General features: G+C 53.3%; 1 protein-coding gene across 7 annotated transcripts in view; it reads right to left on the bottom strand.

Annotated features, from left to right (window-relative positions):
- Window positions 1–14970, bottom strand: part of CYRIB (CYFIP related Rac1 interactor B) — a 146081-nt gene extending 131111 nt beyond the window's left edge. For 6 of the 7 annotated variants that reach the window (XM_055125510.1, XM_055125507.1, XM_055125506.1 and 3 more), the window contains exon 1: window positions 14629–14970. The gene's annotated coding sequence lies outside the window, so the exon portion shown is untranslated. The remainder of the gene's footprint in view (window positions 1–14628) is intronic. The other variant, XM_055125508.1, reaches the window with a different exon arrangement.
- Between the last annotated feature and the right edge of the window lie 5893 nt (window positions 14971–20863).

Genomic DNA, 20863 nt, shown 5'->3' with positions numbered 1-20863 from the left:
TGCATATACATGGAATATATGCAACGCTTCCACTGCCAGGGCAAGACAAGGAGGCATTCTGAACACATCCTCAATCACCCCAGCAAAACGTTCCTTTAACTTTGCGTGTTCAACTCTGACGTTTTAACTTTTTATTGACGCACAGGGTGCGTCACACCCCGTGATGCACAGGGGTTCCTCCTGGTTCATGCACTCAGGAATTACTTCTGGCGGTGCTCAGGGGACCAAATGGGATGCTGGGAATCGAACCCAGGTTGACCTCGTGCAAGGCAAATGCCCTGCCCGCTGTGCTATCACTCCAGTCTCTGACATTTTAACTCAAAAAAAAAGGGAGAGGCTGCAAAGATAGAAGAGAGGGTAAGGCACTCACCTTGCATGCGGTGTTCAGTTCCAAGCAACCCATCTGGGTCCCTGAGCACTGCCAGGAGTGATCTCTGATGCAGAGCCATGGAGTGTGACCCAAAAACTAAAACCAAAACTCTTTCAATAGAGACCAGGCAGATCGTTCGAATGGCTAGGGTACCTGCCTCGCAGACAGGAGACCAGAGGCTCCCAAACTTTTGCGGCCCACCACTCGCTTTTCAGAACCAAAATGACTCACTGTCCCCTAGAAATCTGCCTTCCTTAAAAGAACAAGAAGAAAGCACCCGACAGGTGAATCACTCAGGGCCTCCTGCTGGGCAATGTCCATGCTGGGAAACACTGATGTTCGACCCTGAATTTGATCCCAGGCACCACACACCTCCAAGCCTGCCCCAGGACCCCCCCCCACCCCATGATCCTGCTGAACCCAAGCATGGCATGGAACTGTCAGGCCCAGCACAGTGAGATCAAGTGTTGCCATTTTCCCTCTCTGCTTTGGGGTCACAGGGACAGTAGGTCCAAGTGACCTTCTATCTCCGATCAGAATAAGACACTGGATCTCCCAGGCTGGTTGGCACCGGGGCTGGCCTCACAGCTGTCTTGCTGGCCTCACAGGACGCCACTCTCTGCTTACGAGAACTGACCCACCTCAGTGGCCCAGGACCGGGGCTTTCCCCTCCCTGTCCAGGGCTTCCTTTTTCCCATAAGTGAGTCATGTGATTACCCAACTCCTATGTGGCTCTGGGCCACTCAATACACTTCTCTGGGTCTCTCCTGTCCATCTAAAGAGCTTCCCACCATTGACAAACCTCGAAGCTTCACCAGAAAGATTTCAAGATGAATGTAGTGAGACTGAGCAATTCTGCTCTTTGCACTGGTGGGCCAGGCACCAGGCAGCCATGTCCAGCGAGGAGACACTTCCTCTTTACTCCCCCACCCCCCAACACAGGCCTTGCAGACTCTGTTCCTTCTACGGACTGAGGAGGGCTGGGGAGGACAGAACCAGGCGATCTCCCGTGTCGCTCCTCTTCCCAAGGAGCGTCCCACCCCAGGACACCCAGAGTCAGAAACATCTGGGGCACTGGGAAAAGGTGAGACTGCATGGGGAGGGCTGAACAGCACAGAGGATAGGGCGTTTGCCTTGCATGCGGCCAACCCGGGTTGATTCCCAGCATCCCATATGGTCCCCTGAACACTACCAGGAGTAATTCCTGAGTGCAGAGCCAGGAGTAACCCCTGTGCATCGCCGGGTGTGACCCAAAAAGCAAATAAACAAACAAAGAAACAAACAAATAAATAAATAAAGACTGCATGGGGTTAGACACACAAACGAATCTCAGACCCGAACAACTTGCTGCAGAGATGGCCCTGGACTTTGTAATAGGCTCTCTCCGCTGGGCTGCTCCAGTCAGGGGCAGATGCCGTCACTTCACCTGCCCTCCAGGAGCCCCCGTGGCTGCCATTTTCTAGAAGCCAGCAACAAGCTCCAGGTACGAGTGGCCTCACGGGACAGGGGAGGAGTGGGCCCTTCTCCTTCTCCCTGCCCCGATGGGACTCCGAGATGACGCCACCTCTGGCCACCGTCTACTTAAGTAAGCTCCCACACGGCTATGATCCGGAGACACGCAAATGAATCTCGGACCCGAGTAACTTGCTGCAGCAATCTCTTCAGACCCTAATTATTAAAAGTTTTAGAATTTCTAGAGTACGCAGCCACTCTCGTGACCACATGACATTATACTGTATTCACAACAAGCGATACAAACCTCACTGTCTAGCATTGCCTTTTCGGCAAGTATGAGTAGTGGTGGGACTGGTCTTAAAATATCAAAGGTAACTAAAGTAGAAAAAGAGAGTATTGTGCCACAGGGGGAGGTGTGGAATGGTGGGGGTGAGATACTGGGGATTTCGGTGGTGCACTGGTGAAGGGATGGGTGTTTGATGAGTGTATGATCGAAGCTCAAACATGAAAACTTTGTTACTGTACCTCACAGTGAATCAGTTAAAAAAAAGAGAAAGGTAAAAAAAATACCATATGTCTAAAACTCAACCATGCAGAGCTTCGCCAAAGTTATTTAGTAAAAAATTAAATACTTTTGAAAAAAAAAAAAAGACTGCATGGGGTTGACTAAACTGGGTAGTGGGTACACTACATCAAAAATCACTTGAGAGGGCTGGAGCAATAGCACAGCGGGTAGAGCGTTTGCCTTGCATATGGCCAACCCAGGTTTGATTCCCAGCATCCCATATGGACCCCTGAGCACCACCAGGGGTAATTCCTGAGTGCATGAGCCAGGAGTAACCCCTGTACATTGCCGGGTGTGACCCAAAAAGCATAAAAAAAATCACTTGAGAATGTTCATTAAAATTTGGATTATTGGACTAGAGCGATGGTGCAGGGGTGAAGGCACTCGTCTGGCATATGGCCAACCCCAGTTGGTTGCCAACCCTGCCTCTGCCTCCCACCCCAAGTACCACTACACATGACGGCTGAGCACTGGGCCAGGAATAAGCCTGAGCACCCCTGGGACTGGCTCCAAAGCAAAGAGTGGACTGTAGATAGCCCAAAGGGTCAGCACTCGCCACACATGCACCGGGCCCTGAGTTCAATCCCAGGGACCACATGTCCCCTCCCAGCATAACTGGCTGTTGCCTTGGCAGCCCCGAGGATGACTCACCTGAGCTCCAAACTTCCATAAAGTCCACATAGCCAGGCCAAGTTATCTGTGGGAGTGGCCCCCAGGCCCCCTGAGCACTGTTGGGGAGATCTCACCAAAAAGTATGGATCTTGACCCTCTCCCCTACCCCTGAATAGAAAGTTTAAGAAGACCGAAGTTATAAAACAGAATACTGAGAATGAGGTAACACAGCTCCTCTGGCCAGATCCGAAATGGACTGAAAGCGGATGTTTGTCCATTAACCCAAGCAAAGGTAGCAGGTTTTTTTCCTTCAAGTCTAAGATGACCATTGTCCAAACACAGAGATTTCCTTCCAATTTCCCCCATTATATAAGCCCAAGGTCCATCCTTCTCTCTCTCTCTCTCTCTCTCTCTCTCCCCCATCTCTCTCTCTCCCTTTCTCTCTCTCTCCCTTTCTCTCTCTCTCTCTCTCTCCCCCATCTCTCTCTCCCTTTCTCTCTCTCTCTCCCTTTCTCTCTCTCTCTCTCTCTCTCTCTCTCTCTCTCTCTCTCTCTCTCTCTCTCTCGTTCCCTTGCTCCCTTTGATTTCTTGGGTCATACCCTGTAGCATGCAATGCTCAGGAGTTACTCCTGGCTCTACACTCAGAAATTACTCCTGGCAGTGCTCAGGTACCATATGGGAAGCTGGAGCTCCAACCTGGGTTGGCTGCATGCAAGGCAAATGCTCTACCCGCTGTACTCCAGCCCCTTATCTTTCTCTTATAGGGTACACTCAAGCAAGGTACCATGGAGGACACAGGGGACTATAAATCCCACACCTAATGCACCATTTATACTGACAGGAGATGTCTTGACGACATGAGTCCGTTTCACTCTTTTGACCCAAAACCTCACCACTCAAATTAGCCCCAGAACAACACAGATAAGAACAACCTCTTACCTGTAAGCCCCCCGCCCTCTGACTCCTACCCCACTGACAAGTCACAGTCAGTAGTTCCAGAAGGGCTTGGTGCCAGGATGCTCATCACAAAGGTTGCCTAGGAAGACCAGCGAGACTCTGAACAGCAGCGAGTCAAGGCCGCAGCTGCACCCCGGTGGGGCTGGAGAGACAGGGCGGGTAGTTCTCAAGTCCTGTTCAGGGTTCCCAGAAAAGAGGTAGTAAAAGCGAGAGGCGGTGCATTGTATTCAGCACAAGAGGTCTCGATTCTGGTTCTGCTGCTTGGTGACCCCACCATTTTCTGAGTTCCCTTTATCTGTGGAAGGGAAAGGCTGGCTCTGGGAGGGGAAAGCCAGAAACGAAACATGCAAAGTAGATACTCAGGAAGGGAGAGAGCTTGGGCTGCAGCGAGAGCGCAGCGGGTAGGGTGCTTGCCTTGCATGTGGTCCACCTGGATTTGATCCCTGGCACCCCAGATGGTTCTCTGAGCCTGCCAGGAGTGACCCCTGAGCACAGAGCCAGGAGTCAGCCCTGAGCACCGCTGGGTGTAGCCAAAAACAAACAAACAAACAAAAGAACCAGAAGGGGGGGCCGGAGCGATAGCACAGCGGTTAGGGCGTTTGCCTTGCATGCGGCCGACCCCGATTCGATCCCCAGCATCCCATATGGTCCCCCAAGCACCGCCAGGAGTAATTCCTGAGTGCAAAGCCAGGAGTAACCCCTGAGCATCACTGGGTGTGACCCCCCAAAAAAAAAGCAAAAAAGAACCAGAAGGGAGAATTCTTGTGATAAGCAAATCACACCGCCCACAAAAAAAAAAAAAACAAAATACCCACATCATAAAACGCAGAGCTGGCCAAGCACAAGAGTCTGGTCATCAGGAAGGTTGTCCCAGCCTGAAAAGCCCGGCTCAGAAATGCCACCCCGGGGTGGGAGAGAGAGTTCAAAGCGCCCCGTGGACAGTGTAAATGGAGAAGGCCTGGTAGAAGCTCTAGAAAGCATGTGCCTCACCCAGCACCAGGCCAGGACTAGCCTCTGAGCGACCCAGGCCAAGGCAAGTGGTGCTCCCTCCCTCACTGTCCATCTCCTTCTCCCTGTCCATCTGAGGAGGACACCAGCCCCTCCAGATCCTGCGTGACTCCCCACTACCCCAGTTGTCAACCTACAGAGCTCTTCTATGTTCTGAGGGCTCGGGGTTAGCCCGAGAAATAAACTCAAAGTCTGCCCCATCCGAGTCAGCTCAGCCATTAAGAACCGGAGGGAGGCGGCAGTAGGATCTGCGGTATTCACCCCACACACGGGCTCACATACAGGGAGAATCGTGCGTGGGGGCGGGGCGGGGGGGCGAGGAGACCTACTCCTTTACCGTTCTCATGCAGCAGGACGGGTCTTACTCCACCACAACAAACCCAACACTTGAGCGCCCCAAAGGCTAGTGCAGCAGGTAGTACAGCAGGTAGGGCGTTTGCCTGGCACGTGGCCAACCCAGGTTCAATTCCCAGCATCCCACATGGTCCCCTGAGCACTGCCAGGAGTGATTCCTGAGTGTTAAGCCAGGAGTAAACCCCTGAGCATCACCTGGTGTGACCAAAAAGGAAAAAAAAAGTATTCAATGATGGCCACTTAATACCTGTATCATGAACCATAACACCCAAAAGGAGAGAGTAAAAGGGGATGTGCCTATGTGCCTTCCACAGAGGTGGGGGGGAGGGGGAGGGATACGGGGAACATTGGTGGTGGAGAATGGGCACCAATGGAGGGATGGGTACTCGATCATTGTATGACTGAGACATAAGCACAAAAATTGGTAAGTCTATAACTGTACCTCACGGTGATTCATTAAAAAAATTTTTTTTAATTAAAAAAAAAGGCTTGCTCAGAAATGACTGGGCAGTATCGCTCTGCTTCCGTTCCCCCTCCCCCCGGCTTTGATCTCTGCACGCCCCAGCTGCTCTCTCGGGCACCTCCGGAGGGCAAGTGCACAGCAACCCAGGATTGGGGGCGAGCGGGAAGGAGAAGCAGACATTTGAGGATGTTATTGCCGAGTTTCACTTCCACCGTGTCTTCTATATTCCACCTCAACTCTGGTTTTGAGCAAAGCAGGGCCAGTTTCAGAAGCAGACAGGTCTCCCTCCCTCTCCGACTCTGAGCTGGCTTCCTCTGTCCCAGCCCCCGAGGCTGTGTGAACAGGGTGAAACCTTGCGCCTCTGAGACCCCAGCAGTCCTGAAAGCTGGCTCCTTCAGGACTTTTCCTGATTGAAGAACCACAACAACAAGCGACAAAGCGGGTGCTGTGATGCGGGGGCCGACAGTATCATATTCAAAGGACTTCGTCACAATTAGGGGCTTAGGCGTGCCCTGCTGGTGCTCAGGGGACTGGAGGTAGTACCAGGGTTCAAACCAGGTTTAGGACCGACCCTACAGCCTCACACAAGGCAACTGCCTTCCCCCCCTCCACTACTGTCTCTCGGGCCCTCCTCTGAGCGCTGGCTCAGCAGGGGGATACAATGTAGCCCTGGTCGTAACCTCCCAGGAGCTCACAGTGAATCCTGGCTAGTAAGCACAGGCACGAAGGGATGAGCATCCCTTCCTCCTGCCCAAATCTCTTCCCTCCCTGAGCGCTGCTGCATTAACTGCACCCCCTGTCCACGCCCCTTTTCATGCTGCAGGGCAGGGGAGAGGCAGACATCGGTTGGTGACAGGACCTGGCATTCCCAGGCGGCCACTTTCCCCCCCTGTATTGAGCCTTCTTTTGACCCTGGATAGAAGGGAAAGTGCCTTCGCCTCTATCAAAGGGAAACCTGAGGCATCTTCTCAGCTGGGAAAGGCTGTCTGACACCCCGCCCCCCCAACTCCAGCTGCTGCCACGGGCACAGCTGGAGGCCCCACAGCCACGGGAAAGGCCGAGCCAAAAGGCCAGAAGCTATGCGATTCTAGTTCCGACTGGGCCTCCTGAGAAAGAGGCTTCCCACTCTGGGGCTGGAGCAGCGGGGAGGGCGTTTGCCTTGCACGCGGCTGAGCCGGGTTCGATTACCAGCATGCCATAGGCTTCCCCGAGCACCGCCAGGAGTAACTCCTAGGCATCGACCGGTGTGACCCAAAAAAGAAAAAAAAAAAAAAAAGAGGCTTCCCACTCTGTGTCCCCAGTTCCCTCGTCTGCTCAGTGTGACGATCAGGCTGCCAAGGCCTGAAACCAAGCCCCAGCTTCCTGCTCGTCCTTCCAGACCACAGTCACGTGCGAAGGCCTGTCCTCACCACTCTGCTTCCCTTTCTTCCCTTCCTGCCGCCACCCCACCCACCCCCTCAGGCCTCCAGACTCTCCAGGGCCCATGAAGCACCAACTGGCAGATGAAGGGTTTGAAGGTTTTTTTTTCCCCCTTTTGATTTTGTTTGGGGCCACACCAGGCTTACTGCTGGCTCTGCACTCAGGGATACTCGGTATACTCGGGGGACCATAGGGTGCTGGGATGGAACCCTGGTCTGTCATGTGCAAAGCAAATGCCCCCTCCACTATACTATCTCTCCTGCCCCAATATGGGGGGTTTATCTCCTCTATCTCTACTTCCCCTGCTCCCCAGCTATGTTTTCCCTGTAGCTTGTTCTAGAACAATACCAGTTTGCCAAATGTGTTTTGGGCATTTCCGTTTCTCCCATTCACCAAGTTCTCAGCTGCCTCCGGAGCCTTCAGTATCAAATTCAGATCCGTATCCCCAGTGTCAGTCTGGGTTCTGGGTGAACGAGAGGGGTGGACGGTGACCCCCCAGGGCGCCCTACTCAGAGCATGCTCCACCCACAAGCGTGCCCCAAAGGAGGATGAGAGGATCTGCACCCACCCCAGACCACGGGCAGCATCTGCAGGGGAATCCCAGAGGGCTTAAGAGGCACACACTGCTCCAAGACATGTCCGGCTCTGAGGGTCCCCTGTCCCACCAGCCCCCATCCTACCATCTGACCACCACGGGGGTCCCAGCAAGAATCACTCCAACACAGCCCACACTCAACCAAAGGAGAGCACCGCAGGAAACTTCCTCCTCCTCCTCCTCCTTTTCTTTCTTTCTTTCTTCTTCTTTTTTTTTTAACCACACCTGGTTGTGCTCAAGGCTTACTTCTAGCTCTGTGCTTAGGGATCACTCCTGGTAGGCTCAGGGGTCACTCCTAGTCGGCTCAGGGATCACTCCTGGTAGGCTCAGTGATCACTCCTAGTCGGCTCAGGGATCACTCCTGGTAGGCTCAGGGGTCACTCCTAGTCGGCTCAGGGATCACTCCTGGTAGGCTCAGGGATCACTCCTGGTAGCTTCAGGGATCACTCCTGGTAGCTTCAGGGATCACTCCTAGTCGGCTCAGGGATCACTCCTGGTAGGCTCAGGGATCACTCCTGATAGGCTCAGGGATCACTCCTGGTAGGCTCAGGGATCACTCCTAGTAGGCTCAGGGATCACTCCTGGTAGGCTCAGGGATCACTCCTGGTAGGCTCAGGGGTCACACCTGGTAGGCTCAGGGATCACTCCTGATAGGCTCAGGGATCACTCCTGGTAGGCTCAGGGATCACTCCTGGTAGGCTCAGGGGTCACTCCTAGTAGGCTCAGGGATCACTCCTGGTAGGCTCAGGGATCACTCCTGGTAGGCTCAGGGATCACTCCTGATAGGCTCAGGGATCACTCCTGGTAGGCTCAGGGGTCACTCCTGATAGGCTCAGGGATCACTCCTGGTAGGCTCAGGGATCACTCCTGGTAGGCTCAGGGGTCACACCTGGTAGGCTCAGGGATCACTCCTGGTAGGCGCAGGGGACTAGAGGAGGCAAGGGGGATCTTAACCTCACACAAGGCGAGCTCCTTAACCGCTGTACTACCGCTCTGGCCTGCAGGAGACCCACTGGCCTTCTCCAAGACCAGGCAGATTCAGTAACTTTGGGGCCTCTCAGCCCTGGCTCTGTGCACTAAGCTCTCCCCGCCCTGCCCACCCATCAGGTCCCCTGAAGGAACAAGTGCACAGCTGCCAACATCCAGAAGCTGAGGCCCACACCCACTGCCCACCTGCCCCTGTGGGCCCGGCTGCACACTGCTCAGGAAATGCTCCTCCCTCTTCTACTGATTTTTTTTTTTGGGTGGGGGACACATCCAGCAATGCTCAGGGGTTACTCCTGGCTCTGCACTCAGGAACTTCTCCTGGTGTTTCTCGGAGGACCATGAGGGATGCCGGGGATTGAATCTGGATCCACCCCATGCAAGGCAAGCACTGTCAAGCCCCATACTATGTCTCCAGCCCCTCCTCTGCTGCTCCTGTCGCTCATTCCAACTGGAGTGAGAAGGGACCATCCCCAAAGCACATCTTCAGTTCTTTAATAAATGCTCCAAGTCCTCTATTGGCTCCAGATTTTCTCAAATATTTATAAAATCCACTCTCAGCAATAGCTCTGCCAGCCTATCTCTCATTGACTCTGATTCTTTATATATTTATGAACATATCTCCTTCCCTTGGAGCAGATGGCAGTGAGTTAAGTCTTTGGAAAGGAAAGGGGGGCGGGGGAAGTCAATGGGACAGAATGTAAACTCAGTTGACTCCCCCAAATACTCTTACTGACAGTTCTGGCATGGCGATCCTTCCGTTCCGTGGAAGTGCTGAAGGCCCAGCCAACAGCTCTCAGGCCGGGCCCAAGGACAGCACGCTCAGATTTGGGGTAGCCTGGAAGTTCCAACTTGGATCTAGGGAGAAAAGGTCAAGCACAGGTTCCATTCCCACTGGGAACAGTTCTCCTAGAGACCTGAGGTGGGGACAGAGAGAGACCCAGGATTGGGAGAAAATGAACAACTGCCCAGCACTTCCAGTGTAAGTGCAAGCCCAGTGGGTCACTGTAACCCACTGTGGCAATTATTATCCCTGTGAAAGAAGAAGGTGGCCCAGAGTAAAAAGAAATACTGTGCTCCAGGTCGCAGGGTTAATGAGTCCCAGAACCAGGAGATGAACCCCAATAGCCTGGCCCCAAACCTACAAGCAGGCCACCCGCACATGCAGAGAAGAGCAGGGAAAATGGAACGACGCCTTTTCATCCCCCACTACAGTCCTCATGAGCTTTCTTCCCAACCTGGTGAGGCCCATTTTCCCTTATAAGACCATCAGAAACTTGATTCATAAAGCTCGACTGAAGCAACAGGAAGTCTATGCACTCAAAACCTGGGGAAGTTGTGTCGCAGCCGAAAGCAGGAAGGAGGCCATGAGAACGTGAAGATGATCTGAAACGAGCAGCCGAGGCACAGAAAAAAACAGACTTCATGAGGTAAAGGGGGAAAAAAAACAAAAAGAATGGAACCCAGGCTGACAATCGTTTGTTCTTCGAGCGACCTTGCCATCAAGGGCCACAGGAGGGAAGGAGACAAGGAATTAAACTCAGCACTACACTTCCTCTCTAATAGTCTTTCCTTGGGAAACTCCAATTCAAATTTAAAGAGAGAGATGGCAGGCCCGGAGAGGGGCCCATAAGTCAAAGCCAGGGCTTCAATTCCTGGCACTACACCACCTGGAATGACCCCTGAGCACACAGCAAAGAGCAGGCCCCGGCAGAATTGGGTGTGGCCCAAAACCTACCCCCCCCCCAAAAAAAAAAGAGAAGTGAGGTCAGATTCTTAATCTTTGAGACTATTACCCACCGGACAGTAGAAATGAGGGCCAGGAGAACTGGTCTGCAGTTGGAAGCTTGTCAAAAGTGGGGGGAGGGGCTGGAGCAATAGCACAACGGGTAGGGTGTTTGCCTTGCATGAGGCCCACAGGGGTTCAATTACCAGTATCCCATACGGTCCTCTGAGCACCGCCAGGGGTGATTCCTGAGTGCAGAGCCAGGAGTAACCCCTGTGCATCGCCAGGTGTGACCCAAAAAGCAAAAAGCAAAAAAAAAAAGCTAGGGGAAGAGGGAGAGGGCAATTAGGCTAGAGAAGGGACCACTATGACAATGTCAGTTGGAAATGATCGCTCTGAACAAGAAGTGGGTGATGAAAGTAGGCAAACGGATATAAGTAACCTTACAGTACTTGTATAGCAAACCATAATGACCAAAAGTAGAGAGGGAGAGAGAGAAGGGGGGGGGGGGAGAAAGAGAAAGAGGAAGAGAGAGAGAGAGAGAGAGAGAGAGAGAGAGAGAAAGAGATCGGAGAGGTGTCTGAAGAGGCAGGCTGGGGGGATGGGAGTGGATGGAGAGAAATTTGGGACACTGGTGATAGAAAATGTACACTGGTGAAGGGGTGGGTGTTGGAACATTTATATGACTGAAACCCAATCATGAACAACTTTGTAACTGTTTCACTCACAGTGATTTAATTAAAAAATTTTTTTTAAAGATTTGAATCTTGTGCTTACCTAAGAAACACAGGAGATGGATGAGATATTATTATTATACATCTGGTATTATTCTGCCTGTTCCTAGACTGTAGTGGCCTCTGTAAGGACTCACGGGCAGAACCAAGGTAAAGCATACTGGTTTTGAAGGGGGAAAGGTGTCAAGGCCACACCCTGTGATGCTCAGGGCTTATTCACAGATCTGTGAATAAGTGATCTGTGATCACTCCTGGCGGTGCTCAGAGAAATATATGTTGTGCCAGGAATTGAACTGGGGTTGACGCATGCAAAGCAAATGCTTTCTGCCCCTGGACTATCTCTCAGTTCCAAACTGCACTAACTTCAAATTTGATTTTTCACCAATATAACACTGCCTTTAAAAAAAAAAATCCATTGAGATTCTGTGATTTACAATACTGTTAGTGATGACTTCTCATGCACATAATTCCAAAACCACACCCATCACTACTGTACCCCCTCCCTCCCCCAAGGACCACAATGATCCTCCCTTTCAACACCATCCCCCCTCACCCATCAATTCAACTGTGTGGCTCGGTCATCCTGTTGTGTTGCCTTCGATCCTTTGTTGTGTAACTTTAGGTCCCAGGCATGAGTGAGCTCACTCTGATCTCTCCCTCTCATTCATTCTGCATGACAAAGTCTCTAGTTTTATCCAAGTGGCTACAAACTGCATAGTTTGGCTCTTTCTTTAAGATGCATACTTTTCCATTGTGACACTACCTTTTCAGGACAATATCCACTGGAAGATGGCGCCACCAAAGACTGACAAACACCCAGCGACCACCAAAGCTACAAATCAGGGGTCTCTTCAGCAAAGATGACAGCCATGTCAAGCCTGAGGCCACACCTTCCTAACTTCCACTTTCTCAGTCAGTAGGGTCCCCCACCCTATCCGGGTTCCCGGATCTGGAGCTAATTACTCTCAGGAGACTGAAATTTCCCAATAAGGAACCAAGACCTCTTTGGTAAGAACCACCTATTTTGAGGTGGCCTCCAGGCCAAGGTGCCAATGAAGAGGGCAGAAAGAATGCACAACCACAGAGCCAAGGGCACATCATCAGTCCTTTGCCCATTCTGCCCGATACATGAACAACAGGGGACAGAGCAATCACACAGCAGGTAGAGAGCTTGCCTTGCATGTGACCGACCCGGCTTCAATCCCCAGCACCACGTATCAATCCCCCAGTCCTGCCAGTAGTGATACCTGAGCAGAGTCAGAAGTAAGCCCTGAGCACCCCCAGGTGATCCCCCAAACAAACAAACAAACAAAAACCCTATACTGTGCATTCAGAGGCTTGCAGAGAGAAGACTCAGGTGAGAAGCTTGGATCCGACGCTGCCTGGCTGGACTCGGGCCAAACGTATCCCCTCCCTCCGCCTCATAAAATGGAAATAAAAGCAGGCACTTCACCGGTAAGCGTGGCCATTCTGGGACTTAAAAATGAACTTGCACGTGCCCCAGGGCAGCTGGCGCCTGCTGAGTGGTGCCTGGTGCTGACTCTTAAAAGAAGAGCAATGCCTTCTTCGTTTCTCCTGCCCTCCAGAGGTGGAAAATAAACCCGAGGAAAACCACAGAGCTAACTAAGGGTCCGAAGATAGGTGAGAAAAAAAGGGATGGCTGTCAGCAAGCAAAGGGATCTGAAAATCCCCCCGAGAGAAGAGTACGAGACGCCTGCCAGAGGCCACTGACCTCCAAGTACCTCTGGGCAGGAACCCGCCCTCTCTACTCTGGTAAACCCTGGTCCTCCTCGGACCCAAAGTCTTTCGAGACCTCAAACATGCAAATGACAACATACCTCCTCCAGGAAGAACACTCAGAGGCGCTGACCACTTGGGCAAGCCCTGAGCAAGGGACCCAGCCTACTTCTGCCAGTTCTCTCGCAGGAACAGGAACCTGGGGCCTGGGAAATGGGCCCAGCCCAGCCGCAGAGCCTGGCAGCCACCCTCCCAGGCAGTGGCAATCAAAATGAAGCTTCTTTTCTGTTTCCACCCCAATGCAATCTTCCAAGAATGGGAAGAGACTCAAAGACAGAACTTAAGCTCCTTTTCACGAGGAGTCAATATTTTCTCAAGGTAATCCTCCCCAGGGAGGGGAGACGCAGTTACATAGAGCCCAGGAAGGAAACAAGGGGGAGTGGGGGTGTAGTAGGATGCTGGTTACAGGGCACAGAAGCCAAAAGGAGAGGCCACACCCATTCCCCTTCTACCATTCATTCCGCCAATATCTAAGGAGTTCTGCTCTCCAGTGCTCCAGGAACCCCTCCGCAGGCGACAGGGAAGGTAGGAATTAAAGGTGACTTGACCAAGACACTTTCCACCACCACCGCCCCTCTCCAGACCAGAATCTTCTGGCTCATTTTCTGACAGCCCAGGTCACCCCCCACCCCCGCCCCATTTTACAGAATCAGAGAGGGAAGGCGGTCCGTCCAAGGTCACACAGGAGCCAGGGATGAGATGCAAAGTCCCGTCCCCAGGGGCGTCCCCAGCGTCGCCTCCTTCGCGCTCCACACCTCCCCCCACCGACTCCATTTCTCAGCAGCCGGGTGGGGAGCCAAGTCAGGGGTCCGTCCAGCAGGGGAAGTCCTCGGCGGTTCCGCTTTCCGCCCGGCCCCGACCCGAGAAAGCCCCCCCGCCCCCGGGGAAGGCACCCCGGTTCGAGCCCCGCTGCGCGTGTCTACTCGGCAGCGCCAGATACACCCGCCGCAAGGGCATCCACCCGTTCCCGGCGAACTCCCATTAAAAAAACAAAAATCCTGATGGAAAGATAAAGGGCCAAGGGGAAGCGCTCTTCCAGCAGAGGCGGGGGGTTACCCCAGGAGGAAGTGTCGAGGTCAACGGGGCGCGGGTCCAGCCCCCCCCTCCCCAGTTCCTCTTTTCCGACACTGACCTGCCAAGCCCGCCCACTCCCCATGGAAGTTGGCCGAGGGGTGGGGGCCGCGCGGGGGGCGCTGCGGCACGACCCTGCGCCCTCACCTGGCTCAGAAGGCGTGGGCCGAGCGGAGCAGGGTGGATGGGGCAGGGGTGGGGCTGGGGGAGACCGACCACCCCGCGCGTCCCCTCCCTCGGGGCGCGCTCCCCGCAGCCGGCTGCACCCGGGCGGCGGCCCCGCGCGTCCAGGGCGTCCTCAGCCCACCCGCGACCGCCGGGGCCACCCACCCCCACCCCACCCCACCCCACCCCCCGCCCCGAGCCGCGGGGCGCCTCTCCCGCACCCGGGCGCACCCCGCTCCCACCTCGCTCCCACCCAGCATCACGCGCGCGCGCGCCCCGCACCCCGCGCGCCCCGGGCGGGAGCCGCGCGGGGGTGGTGCGGGTGCGAGCGGGGGTGCCCGGGCGGCACGTACCTGGCGGGCGGCCGGGCGGGCTGCGGCGCGGGCGGCGGGCGCGGGGCGCGGGGCGCGGGGAGCGGAGCCGCCGTTTCCGGGTTGGCCGCTCTCACGTCACCGCCACAGGTTCGCGAGCGGCCCCGGCGCGGCGGCAGCGGCCCCGGCGAGTGCCAGGCGAGAAATAACTATAAAAGGAAGAGACGCCTCGAGGAGGAAGAGGAAACGCTGTTTACCTTCGAGCAGCCCCAGCCGCCGGCGCTCGCACAAAAGGAGGACGCTCGCCGACGCCGCCTCCCCCCCGCGCCCGGTCCCCGCCGCATCGCGGGGCCCCGCGTCAGCGCGCGTGGCGCCCCGGGACCGCCCCCCAAAAGGCGGCGGCGGGGGGAGGGGGCGTCCGGGCGCGAGCCTGAGTCCTGGGGACAAGCCCACCCCCCACCTCTCGGCCCCCCCCCCGGCTCCCCCGCCCCTCCACCCCCCCCCCCGGCCCTCCCGGGACCGTGATGACCTTGGGCGAGTCGCAGCTGCTGGGGTGCGCAGCGGGTGGGGAGCATGCAGGGAGCTCGGGGCCCTCCCGGAGGAGAGGACACGCCGGCTCCGGGAGCACGGGCAGGGCCAAGGTCACAACCTGTCGGGCAGGTCACAGCTTCGACTGCCCCCTGCCCTGGCCGCGGGCCCCACCTGGACGTGGGGGGACGGATGGATGATGCCCTGTGGGTCAGAGAGAGGCTGTGCGTTCAGGAGCTCCATCCACTCCCCACCCCCCCTACCCCTGCGCACCCCCAGATGTTCCGGGAGGGCCTGTAAGAACCCGAGCTGTTCTAGGCCCTGGGGGTAACCGTCAGAAGCCCAAATACAAAAATCCCTGCCCGGAGCCCCGGGAGCAGACAATACACCCATATCTGCTGCGAAGGGTGTTGCCAATTCGCTAGAGAAAGCAAGCGCAGACCCAGTAGACAGAAGCTGGCTCTCGCAGGACTCGGTACAGAAATCCCCAAGCCACACGCTTCTCTCTGTGATTCCAGCGCCAGGACGACGGCAGGGCCCCTCCTTGGTCGGTACTGGCCAACACCTCATTTCCCCAACTGCCACAGGACCTGCCTGGAAAATTAAGACTGCTGTACTCTGTCCTCGCCTTGCCCCCGCGTTCACCCCCTCCGCGGTCACTGCCGTCCTAGCATCGTCTTGAATTGGAGCCAAGGGTTTAAGGAATCTAGACCATATTCGTTGAAGTATCCCTTCACTGGCCAGGAACAGGGCATCAAGGGTTACACCAAAAGCAAACAAACAAACCTGCATGCCAACCCCATATGGTCCCCCAGAGAACTGCCAGGAGTGATCCCTGAACACGGAGCTGGCCGCCTCTCCTGATCACCTTCAGCTTCCCTCGCTCCCTCTCCATTAGATAGCTCAGAGGGTTGGAACTCATGCTTTGCATGAAGGAGGCCTCACTCTCATACCCTTCCTCCCATCCCTAACCACCATCCCTCCCCCCCACACACACCGCTGTATTGTTTTTCAGCTTTCCTGCCAGTCATTCTGGATTGGAAGGTGGGAGTGCAAACATGACAGCAAAGACTGATGGGAGTTTTTGAGCAGAAATGCTTTCTGCCCTTTCTCTAACCCAGGTCCAGGGCTCGGAGCGGGGGTACTGAGAGAATGGGTTTCTCTCCACGAGGACTTTCCAAGCAGGGCATCTGGTCCTGAGGGGGAAATAAGAGGCATCAGGCCAGGTAAGTGCGAAGAGCAGAACAGATGCCAAGATAGCATCAGCCTTGAAGGGGGAAGGGTGTGCACTCAACTCTGAAGGGAAGAACTCCAAGAAGCAAAGGGAGCCGAGGATCCCCTCCCCTTTCTAGAAGTGTTAGACATCATTTAGGTCAAGTGAGAGAAATGGGGAAAGCATCTGTGAGCACCAGTGTCTTGCTGATGGATCTGTTCCCAATGCCGCTGGAGAAGAGTGAGGAAGGAAGAAACAGGTCTTGAAGTATGAAGATAAGAGTAGGGGAAAAAAAAAGATTTGTGATCAGACAGTACTGAGCTGAGTTTCTTTCCTTCCTTGGCCACTTACCAAGTGGGCATTAAAAATTCCAAACATTTTTCAAGTCCAAACCAGGTGCCAAATGTTGTGTCCGGCAAATATAGTGCTTACAACAGCCCCACAGGCTTCGGTGTTATGCAACAAGATAAGGAAGCTGGGAGAGTTGGAATTTGCCTGCGGTCATACTAATTAGATGGTACAGAGCTGGGCACAAACCCAGATTGTCTGGCTGCACAGCCCGACTCTTCGCCACTGAACCTTGCTTGCTCATCTGTGAAATGGAATTGTTGAGAAACTACTTTATTAGATTATGTTGGGATTGAATAAAATAGCACCTGTATAGAAGAGTGTACATCAATAGGACCTTGAACACAGGCATCACTGCTGTTGTGATCATCACAATCTTTGTTAAAGGTGTAGGGGTAAGGCACTTCCTGGCATGCCCAGCCTTTGCAAGAACTTTGGCATAAATGTCGGTTTAGATGAAGTAAAATTTGGATGTGTAGGATGCTGCATTTGATTCCTAGCACCACTGGTATCCACTGGCGTTGGCTGACATAAATGGGCGCAGACTGGCATTGACTGGCACAGGTTGACACAGAATGTATCTACCTAGCACAAGTTGGCATAGACCATACAGACTAGCATAGAATGTCACAGGTTGGCATAGACTAGCACTGGTTGGCATAGAAGAACACTGCCTGGCAAGGTTTTGCATAGACAGACACGAATCGACATGGGTCAGCAGAGACTGGCAAGAGTTGGCAAGAATGGTACCAGCTGGCATAGACAATGGCATCACCTGGCAAATTTGGTACTGGTTGGCATTGAATGGCACCATTTTTCACAGGCTAGAATTATCTATCACTGCCTTACACCAAATGGCACCGGTTGGCATGGGCTGGCACCACCCAGCAAGGTTGGCATGGGTAGGCATGACTTGGCATGAACTTGTACTGCCTGACAGTGATGTCCAATGTTGATTGGCAAGGAAGTTCAACACAGAGAGGCACTTCCTGGCACCAGTGGGCTCTGGCAAACACCAGTTGGCAGTTAGTTTGGCAGTAGCACAGACTGACACAGACTGGTATTGACAGGCACCATCTGGCACAGTTAGGCACTGGCTGCCATAGACTGACACCAGATAACACCACCAGGCACAGGTGGGCATTGACTGTCATAGGTTGGTAAGGACTGCACATTTGATGTGGGTTGTTACAACACAGTTTAGCACTGATTGCCACTACCTGGCATGGGTTGGTATAGGTTGGTTTCACCTGGTACATACTGGCACTGACTGGCATATGCTGGCACAAATTGTCACAGATTGATACTGTTTTTTTGACTGGTAAAGTTGGCACCATCTGGTATAGACTGGCACAGTTTGGTATACCAGTTGGCACTGAGTAGCACCAGTTGACAAATACTGGTGGCAAGGATGACACCGGTTTGTATAAGCTGGCACTGCCTGGTACATCTTGGTATTGACTGCTATAGACTGGCAGACAGTCACAAGCAAAGGTTGGAAAGGTCTAACTCAGTATGGCATATACTGGCAGGATTTGGTACAATCTGGTAAGATGGGCACTAGTTGGTATTGAGTATCACCAATTGGCATAAGTTGGCATTGACTGGCACTGGCCAGCATGGTCTGATATTGTCAAGATTGGCATCAGATGGCCCTGGTTAGCACAGACTGACATACGCAGGCATTGGCTGAGTAGTTTTGGTACAGGATTATGGTGGTAACTCGGTATTGAATGGCAAGGACTGGTGAATTTGGCATCAACTGGAACTGGTTGACATTGGTTGGCATAAATTAGTACAGGTCAGTGTGCGTTGGCACATACTTACATAGGCTAATGTAGGGTGGCACTGGTTAGCACAGGTTTGCATGGACTGGCACAAGATGTTACAGGTTAGCACTGCCTGCTATCTGTTGGTACTGACTGGCATAGACTGGCACAGGTTGTTGCAGGCAGTCATAGATTGGGGAGGGAGGGCTGACAAGGCTGGCATAAACTGGCAAGAATGACACTGGCACCATGTGATACAGACTAACATGTGTTGGTATAGGTTGGCACTGATACACATTAAGTGGCACATGTTGACATAGACAGATCATGCTTGGCACAAAGTGGCATTGCCTGATATGGACCAGTATAAGTTAGCATGTGCTGGCATTGATTGGCATAAACTGTTACAGACTGATGCCAGCTGGTACTGCCTGGCACATGTGCAACCCTGGAGGCCCCCAGGTAAGTCCAGGCACAACAGGGCCCCAGGAGGACTGCAATCTCTGGCCCTTACATTGAGCTACTGACCTCCTTGGCTGAGAATCTGTGGGAGGGACGCCAGGTCTTAGTACCACGTCATTTGGTGGGCCCACCCCCTCCCAATAAAACAAAAACATAAGAAGAGCTGCTAACTATTCCCAGCGCCCCTGAGTGGGGCTTCCCAGCAAGCTTCATGCTGAGAAATCTGCCCACAGGGCAGTAGGGAGTGGTGGAAACTGCAGACAGAGGAGAGTTTGTGACCTTTTCTTAAACATTCATCTTTCATATCTTCATAAGCCCTCATGTGTTCACAAAACAGCAGGTGACTGCTTGCAGATAGCAAGTGAGCAGCCACTCACAGAGTTCCCTGCGGACAGCCCTGAGATCAGCAGCAGCAGCCCTGACCAGGGATTCCAACACTCAAGTCTCGGCCCTGCCCCACACCCGTTGACTCAGAAATTCTGCAGTGGCACCCAGCACTGGGTTTATCTAACCCTCCTGTTGATTCCCAAGCAGCAGAAGCTTGAACACAGCACAGCTCTTTCTCAAAGTACGTGTGAGAAGCACGTGGAGGACTCATTAGCCTTCGAGTGCCCGCCCAAGATTCTGATTGAACTGAATCAGACTTTAGAATCAGACTTTAGAATGTTCATTGAGTTCTTCTATTTGTTATTTTCTTTTCTTTTGGAGTTTTGGGTCCTACCCTGTAGGTGTCTCTCCCAGCTCTGTTCTCAGGGATCATTCCTGCTGATGCTTGGGGCAGGGATGGTCCGAGTAGTGCTAGGGATCAAACCTGAGTTGTCTGCTCAGCCCTTAAAGTTCTTTAGTGTAAAGCCAGAGCTAAAAGCCTGAATCGAGATGTAGAGGGGCTACTTGTGGGTTAGTGCGCCTCCCACCCCCACTCCCACCCCCAGGGTTGCTCATCCTTATTCTGAGAAAAGTATCGTGATCAATCACACTGGATTTTTCAACAGGAAATATTTAATGCAAGCAAAGCAAGTGCAGAGATGAATAAAAAAAAAAAAAACCACCAAGTGCCCGGCACCAACTCTATTATCTTATTACTTGGCTGATATTATGGGCCAAATTGTGTGTCCCTCCAAAAATACCTCTGCATCTGAATGTGACCGTATCTGTATTTGAGGAGGTGACTAAAGTGAGCTCATTAGCATGGACCCTAATCCACTCTAACTGGTGTCCTTATAGACAGAGGAAATTGGGACAGCAATAGAAACAGGGAAGATGGTGTCTGGTTATCAGGAGAAGTCGCAGAAAATCTGCCAACCTGTGCCAATACCAACATGTGCTAGCCAGTACCAATCTGTACCAATTGGCATCAATCAGTGCCAAAATTTGACAGTTGATGTCAACCTATGCCAACAAATGCCAAGTAGTGAATGTACGTGTCAGTGCCAACATATGCCAATCAGTGTCAACCATGCCAGCCTTGTGGGGAAATGCCAACCCAAGCCAGTTGAAGCCAAAACATGCCAGCTGGTGCCAGCACACGGCAGTCAGTAAAAATTGGTTTAAATGCCAGCCCATGCCAGTCAGTGCCAGTTAGTGCCAACCTGTGACACAGTGCTGCCAGTGCCATTCAGTGCCAGTCTGTGTTGGGAGAGTTGACCTATGCTAGGCTATGCAAACCCTGCCAATAATTACCGGCTTATACCAGCCAATGCAACCCACACCAGCATGTGCCACTGATTGCCAGCTTGTGTCAAGATGTGCCATCTAGTTCTAGACTCGCCAGTTATGCTATGTTGAGTCCATCAGTGCCAATCAGTGCCAGGCTGTGCTAGCCTATGTCAACCTATGCCAGTCCATGCCAACCAGTTCCAGCCAATGGCAGTCTGCTATGCTTTGTCCCACTAATGTTCTTTTCTTTTCTATTTTTTTTTGGGGGTCACACCCGGCAATGCATAGGGATACTCCTGGC

This window comes from Sorex araneus, chromosome 2 (assembly GCF_027595985.1).
Source record: "Sorex araneus isolate mSorAra2 chromosome 2, mSorAra2.pri, whole genome shotgun sequence".
NCBI lineage: Eukaryota > Metazoa > Chordata > Mammalia > Eulipotyphla > Soricidae > Sorex > Sorex araneus.
This window is presented reverse-complemented; position numbering and strand designations above follow the sequence as displayed.